The sequence below is a fragment of the Lepus europaeus genome, chromosome X (assembly GCF_033115175.1).
Source record: "Lepus europaeus isolate LE1 chromosome X, mLepTim1.pri, whole genome shotgun sequence".
Lineage (NCBI taxonomy): Eukaryota > Metazoa > Chordata > Mammalia > Lagomorpha > Leporidae > Lepus > Lepus europaeus.
Genome location: NC_084850.1, coordinates 66,478,062 through 66,485,393, shown reverse-complemented (window position 1 = coordinate 66,485,393; position 7,332 = coordinate 66,478,062).

Sequence of the window (7,332 nt, the reverse complement as noted above, 5' to 3'; positions counted from 1 at the left end):
GTAGTGCTGAACAATAAATGGAACATCTGAAACACAGAGGGTTTCTTTTTAAAACAAATCTTGCTCTTTCTTCTGCAGTAAATTCCCTGGTGTGTTTAAAGTGGTAATCTGAACTCAGACCAGTAACATCAAATGACCACGGATTTAAAAAAAAAAAATCACTGTAGTTAAATACTCAGAGCCTGTGTAATACTTAAGGCAGTTATAATTTATTTCCTTTCTAAAGTGTTCTGATGCATCTTGTCATTTAGTCCAGCTGAGGCAAGGTTTCCCAGCCTCTTTTCTCAGTCCTTCCAAAACAAGGCATAACATCAGGGAGCCTCTGAGATCTAACCTGATTTTCACTATTGCGAATGTGTAGATGGCTGAGCTCTTAATGAGTCAGGCAAAAGGTCTTCCTTATAATTGACACACAGAAGTATTTGTTAATGGATTCCTAGTTCCTGCCAAGTTCTCCTGTTAAGCTATTCATATGTGTAATAAATGTAAGTTTCACAAAAAAAAAGTACAATGCTGCAAATGGGAAAAAAAAAAAAAAAAAAAAAAAAACACCTCTCTAAATTCCCATAGCTTTCTACCCTGAAACTTCTGACTCAAGAACCACTAGTGCCCTCTCCTGGTCAAAGGAAAGACAAAATTCTCCCTTATCTAGCTATAGGGAACAGTCAACAGAAAATTATCAAGTATTTTATGACACTCTTTCAAAACAACATTCCATCTATAGGAACAATGTTATGAAATATAAATTTCACAAATTACATTATTTTTTCTGAGTAGCAGTACTATTGGGTATATGTTATAGATCCACATAAGAGTTACATATTACTTGTCAAAGTCCACATACATATATTGCTGCATTGCAAAACTGTCTAAATGCAAGATACTGGAAAATATGTGCCTATTTGTCCATGAGGAGAAAAGCTTTTCATGAGAAAGGATAATTTAAAATGTGGATACCTGTTTAAAATTTTTCTCCTAACAGGGTGCATTTTTTTTCAAACACAATATCATTTCTTGTGTGCAGATGTGCAAGGTTTCAAAGCAAGAGTTAAATTACATGTGTAAAAAAAGACCTTAGCACACACATACATTCAAATAAGTGCCACTTTCAAAATAGGTATCTTGAAAAGTTACCCTCATATGTTGTAAATTTTGCAAAACGTCCTTTAAGAAACTGTACATACACAGTTGCACAGTAGGTTAATCCTCCGCCTGTGGTGCCAGCATCCCATATGGGTGCTGGTTCTAGTTTTGACTGATCCTCTTCCAATTCAGCTCTCTGCTGTGGCCTGGAAAAGAAGTAGAAGATGGCCCAAGTGCTTGGGCCCCTGCACCCACATGGGAGACCCAGAGGAAGCTCCTGGCTCCTGGCTTCAGATTGGTGCAGCTCCGGCAATTGCGACCAAATGGGGAGTGAACCAATAGAAGGAAGACCTTTCTCTCTCGCTCTCTCTCTCTCTCTGTCTGTAACTCTACCTCTCAAATAAATAAATAAAATCTTTAAAAATAAGGATCTTCCAGCCATAAAAAATGCATTATTTCTTGCAGCAGTCCCTTCTAGGTTGGAAAAGAAAGAAAGAAAGAAAGAAAGAAAGAAAGAAAGAAAGAAAGAAAGAAAGAAAGAAAGAAAGAAAGAAAGAAAGAAAGAAAGAAGGAAGGAAGGAAGGAAGGAAGGAAGGAAGGAAGGAAGGAAGGAAGGAAGGAAAGAGGGAAGGAAGAAGGGAAGAAGGGAAGGAAGGAGGGAAGGAAAAAGAAACTATACATAGAGTGAAAAATGCATTATCACTACTTTCTGGTAAACATGTACTTTTGATCCATGAATGTATTGCTCAGCTTGAGCCCCCATATAATTTAGCATGTTGAACTCTGAATCTTATTTAGCAGTTTCCAAAGATTCAAATTTATTTTCCAGGACAGATATTTTTTTCAACACCAAGGCTATTGAGATGAATTCTCACCCACTTGGAAAATAACTTTAAAAGAGGACAAAGTTCCAAGAATGTCTGAAGCATTGTCTGAAACAATGAGAATGCATGGAGGAGCCATCCACATTGACTACTCTTACAAAAATAGAATACACACATCTGAATTTTGGTGCATTCTTATAAAAATCATTCATACCTTTTTGCCACAACTAAGGAAATGTATGGTTGAACCTCAAATTGGGTCCTGGGAACCACAGAGAGCATGAGTGTTCAGTAACACGTAGAGAGAATTAAGGGAATATTAGGCAAGTTCCTTCCCCTGTCCCATTGTTGTATTAGGGTGTCTTATTACAGCCTCTTAGAGTAGAAGTCTCACTCCTTACTTGGCCTTTGCTGTGGCAGAGTTAGGATCACAGGTCTGTCCTGTGGCATTTGGTTGTGGTAGAGTGAATCTTTTTTCTTGCTAGAATGCCACTTTCTTGGTATTTTTGGCTAAAAAGAAGAGATTTTTGTTGAGACTTTTAAAAAATTTTTCCATCCCTGCTGGTTATTCCAGGTCACTACTCCTTCACCTCCAAATCTAGGCTATATTAGGCCAAAAAACAAAACAAAATAAAAAAGGGTAACTCACCTCTACATAATTTCTTCAGCTCCCAAGGTCCTTAGAAGATTTGACTTATTTTCTCCACCTTTCAAAGCCTTCTTATATCTTTTCTGTACACAACATTGTGCAAAGTTTTTAATTATGCTTAGTGAATAATGAAAAGTATGGGTAGTTGGTATGTTTTCTTATGTCACTTTTATTATGTCTAAATACATCCATTTGAGATGCTCAGTAAGCAAAACGGTGTATGATAAGCTCAGGACAAGGTCTTGGTAGGAGGCATAAATCTAGGAGGTATAAGAATACGTTAACATTTAAGACCATGATCTTGGGTGAAGTCACTTAGGGAGTGAGTGTAAATAGAAAAGAGAACACACTCAAGGACTTAGTGTTGTGACACTTCAATGCTTTGGAGCTGGAAAGGTGATGATCCAGAAAAGTATCCTGCCACGGTATAATCAGAAAAGTGAAAGGAATCCACAGAAAGAATTGTATATATTTTTCTTCAATAAAATACTTAAAAAGGCTACTTTATAAAGAAAATCAGTTTGTTTTGGCTGATGATTCTGGAGGTGCAAGATCTAGCAACTGTATTTGGTGATAATATTCCTACTGTTAATGTCCCAAGATGACCCAAGACATCACGTAACAAGAGACAGTGTGAATATGTGTGTGTGTGTGTGCATGGTGTCTCTCCCTCTTCTTATAAAGTCACAAGGATTCAACTGTGGGACCTCAACTTGAGCAACCTATCTAATCCTAATCACTTCTAAAGGGCTACACCTCTAATCACCATAGTTAGATTAAGTTTCCAAACTCTTAATACCTCATAATGATTATTAAATTTCAAAAAAAAATCTTGGGGAATATTCAAAACACATATAAATCACAGCAAGTGTTTTCCCAGAAGTAAAGTGACAATAGTATTTCAGGAATTAGAGTGGTCAACTAGTCCCACCGTACCTGAAAGGTGAAATAACAAGAAAACTGAAAATGTGCAAATGGGTTTCAGAAACATGGATAACATTTAGTAATTAAAATTATTTCTACTTTTGGAGTAATTTTTTTTCTATGTGTTGAATATTTATTTACTTTTAATCCCCGCTTAACAGTTGTAATTATAAAATACAAAGAAATATGTCTTACTATTCAAAAGACACTTCTGCTATTTAAAAAAAAAAAAAAAAAAAAAACCTGTTTTTCCTTAACATTCACCAGGTCTAAGCCTTTCCAAAGGTAGTAATTTCAAGAATTGCTATGGTGCCACAAATATTCTCCACCTAAATTCAAGAAGAGTCTGATTCTGTCACATCTCACCACTCTATCCCCACAAAGGCCTTGTCAAGCACACATGACCACAAGGCATCTTTACACCTCCAAACAAGGCTCCTTTCCTCTAGGACATAATTTTGTCATTGGCTGTCTATTATTCATTCTCCCTATGCTACATCTCTCGCTAAGTACTAAGGTGCAATGTTTACCACTTTGTATTTTATTTACTTGATCTGAAGCTCTAACTCCAAGTGTGTATACAGAACAACCAAGCTATTACTAAGGCATGCATTAACAGTGGCTGTTACATTTCATATTGTCCTAAACTCCATTCTATAAGCTAACATCAACTTATCATAACAAAATAAGGACAGAATGTCAAAATATTGTTACTAAAAACTCATTCTATTTGGCATGATGATGATTTCATCCCTGTTTCTAAGACTACCAGCTACCCATGCATGAGAAAATGTTCCAGGAAAAACATCGGTTATGGAGGGAAAGTCAAGACAACTTGAATGGATAAAAGTCACTATCTGGTTTCTCACACAGCCAAACTTTTACAGAAGAGTTATCAAAGTCACTCCTATACCAGTCAAACTCTAATGGGAATCACCTAACTTTGATGTAATTGAACAGAAAGCCACAGATACTTGGATTATATATTCATTATAATCAGTATCATTTGCATACTATAATCCACTTTTCTTTTTTAGCTAATACTAAATTAGTGAAACAGTCAATGCAATCTAAGAGAAGGGTAATGTTTATATGGAACCAATATTGTATCTACTGCAAATCCTATGTTATTAGTTATTAAGAGACCTTATTTCTTTTTTTTTCATTTATTAAACTTTTATTTAATGAATATAAATTTCCAAAGTGCAGCTTATGGGTTACAAGGGCTTCCCCCCTCCCATAACTTCCCTCCCACCAGCAACCCTCCCCTTTCCCGCTCCCTCTCCCCTTCCATTCACATCAAGATTCATTTTCAATTCTCTTTATATACAGAAGATCAGTTTAGTATATATTAGGTAAAGATTTCAAAAGTTTGCCCCCATATAGCAACACAAAGTGAAAAAAATACTGTTAGAGTACTAGTTATAGCATTAAATAAGAGTGTACAGCACATTAAAGACAGAGATCCTACATAATATTTTCTAAAAAAAAATTAATTAATTTTCTATGCCATTTCCAATTTAACACCAGGTTGTTTTTTCCATTTTCAATTATCTTTATATACAGAAGATCGATTCAGTATATCATTAGTAAAGATCTCATCAGTTTGGACCCACACAGAAACACAAAGTGTAAAAATACTGTTTCAGTACTAGTTATAGCATCACTGCACATTAGATAGCACATTAAGGACAGATCCCACATGGGATGTAAGTACACAGTGACTCCTGTTGCTGACTTAACAATTTGACACTCCTGTTCATGGCGTCAGTAATCTCCCTAGGCTCTAGTCATGAGTTGCCAGGGCTATGGAAGCCTTTAGAGTTCGCGGACTTTGATCTTATTCCGATAGGGTCATAGTCAAAGTGGAAGTTCTCTCCTCCCTTCAGAGAAAGATACCTCCTTCTTTCATGGCCCTGTTCTCTCCACTGGGATCTCACTAACAGAGATCTTTCATTTAGGTCTTCTATTTTCCTTTTCCATGGTATCTTGGCTTTCCATGCCTACAATACTCTCATGGGCTCTTCAGCCAGATCCGAGTGCCTTAAGGGCTGATTCTGAGGCCAGAGTGTTGTTTAGGACATCTGCCATTCTATGAGTCTGCTGTGTATCCCGCTTCCCATGTTGGATCCTTCTCTCCCTTTTTGATTCTATCAGTTAGTATTGGCAGACACTTGTCTTGTTTGTGTGATCTCTTTGACTCTTAGACCTATCAGAGCCATCAATTGTGAACTGAAATTGATCACTTGGACTAGTGAGATGGCATTGGTACATGCCACCTTGATGGGATTGTATTGGAATCCCCTGGCACATTTCTAACTCCACCATTTGGGGCAAGTCCAATTGAGCATGTCCCAAATTGTACATCTCCTCCCTCTCTTTTTCCACTCTTAAATTTAACAGGGATCACTTTTCAGTTAAAATTTAAACACCTAAGAATAATTGTGTGTTAATTACAGAGTTCAACCACTAGTACTAGAACAACAACAACAACAACAACAACTAAAAAGGATAAAGTATTACATTGTACATCTAGAGTCAGGACAAGAGCTGATCAGGTCATTGTTTCTTATAGTGTCCATTTCACTTCAACAGGTTTCCCCTTTGGTGCTCAGTTGTCACCAATCAGGGAAAACAAATGATATTTGAAGAGACCTTATTTCAACAAAACATTCAGTTAGGTATGTCTTTGGCTTTTCTGCCTTACTATACTGAGATATGCTTTTCAGTTTGCATTCTTATTTCCCCAGACAATTTTCCCCAGACAATTGTCAGATTCTTGAATTTAACTGGTCAACATTAATGAACTCTCTCACATAAGGCCCCATTCTTTGAACTAGCAGCCAATCTCTCTTAGCCCCAATAACTACTAGGCAGCTGGAATTTGAAGCACTAAGCAAATCAAGAGCTAGATGTTTGATAACTTGTTTTGGTTTATCAGGACAGCAGCCCTCACAAAACCAACTTTTACCCAAAGTGTATATACCTAAAGACAGTACTATAGTAATCTGAACAATGGTCCTTAAAGATGTTCTTGCCCTAATCCTTGGAACCTGTGAATATGTTATCTTACATGGGTCTTTGCAGGTGTGACTAAGGAAAATTGAGATGGGGGAATAGCCTGGATTATCTAGGTGGGTCAACTATATACAGAGATCCATATAAGATGGAGGCAGCAGAATCAGAGCTAGTAGTAGCAGATGTAGAAATGAAAACAAGAGTTTGTAGCAATATGAGTAAGGTGTCATAGGTCAAGGAAAGCAGGAATTATCTAAAATACAGAGAAGATAAGAAAGCAGATGGTACTCTCGATCCTCCAGAAGGAGTGAGGCCTGCTAACACCTTGATTGTAGGACTTCTTATATCCCAAATTACAAGATAATAAATATGTTATTTTAAGGGATTATGGTTTTCATAATTCATTACAAAAGTAATAGGAAATGAACACAAGGGCCTGTGCACTATTCATGATCCACCCTTTTCAAGACATCCAACTTGCGTCTTCTTCCCACATTGCTTCATTCCGATATCCCAACACCATATCCATGTAAAGATAATTTAGGAAATCTTTTGGTAGTCAGTTTCTAGATCAGTTTCTGTGCTTTAAATGTAATTATGATTATGTTTATTAATATATTTACTGTGATAGTCTATAATCAAGACTAGTAGTGCTATGGAAAATTATAGCTATAATTAGTTATACTTAGTTATGATAAATTGTGTTTAGTTATTATTAGCTATGGATACTAACCTGCTATATTACTAGTCATGATTTAAATAAAATGGATAAAATATTAGTAATAGCTACTATTCTGTGGTCACTAGTTGTGAATATTAACTAGCTTTACTTAT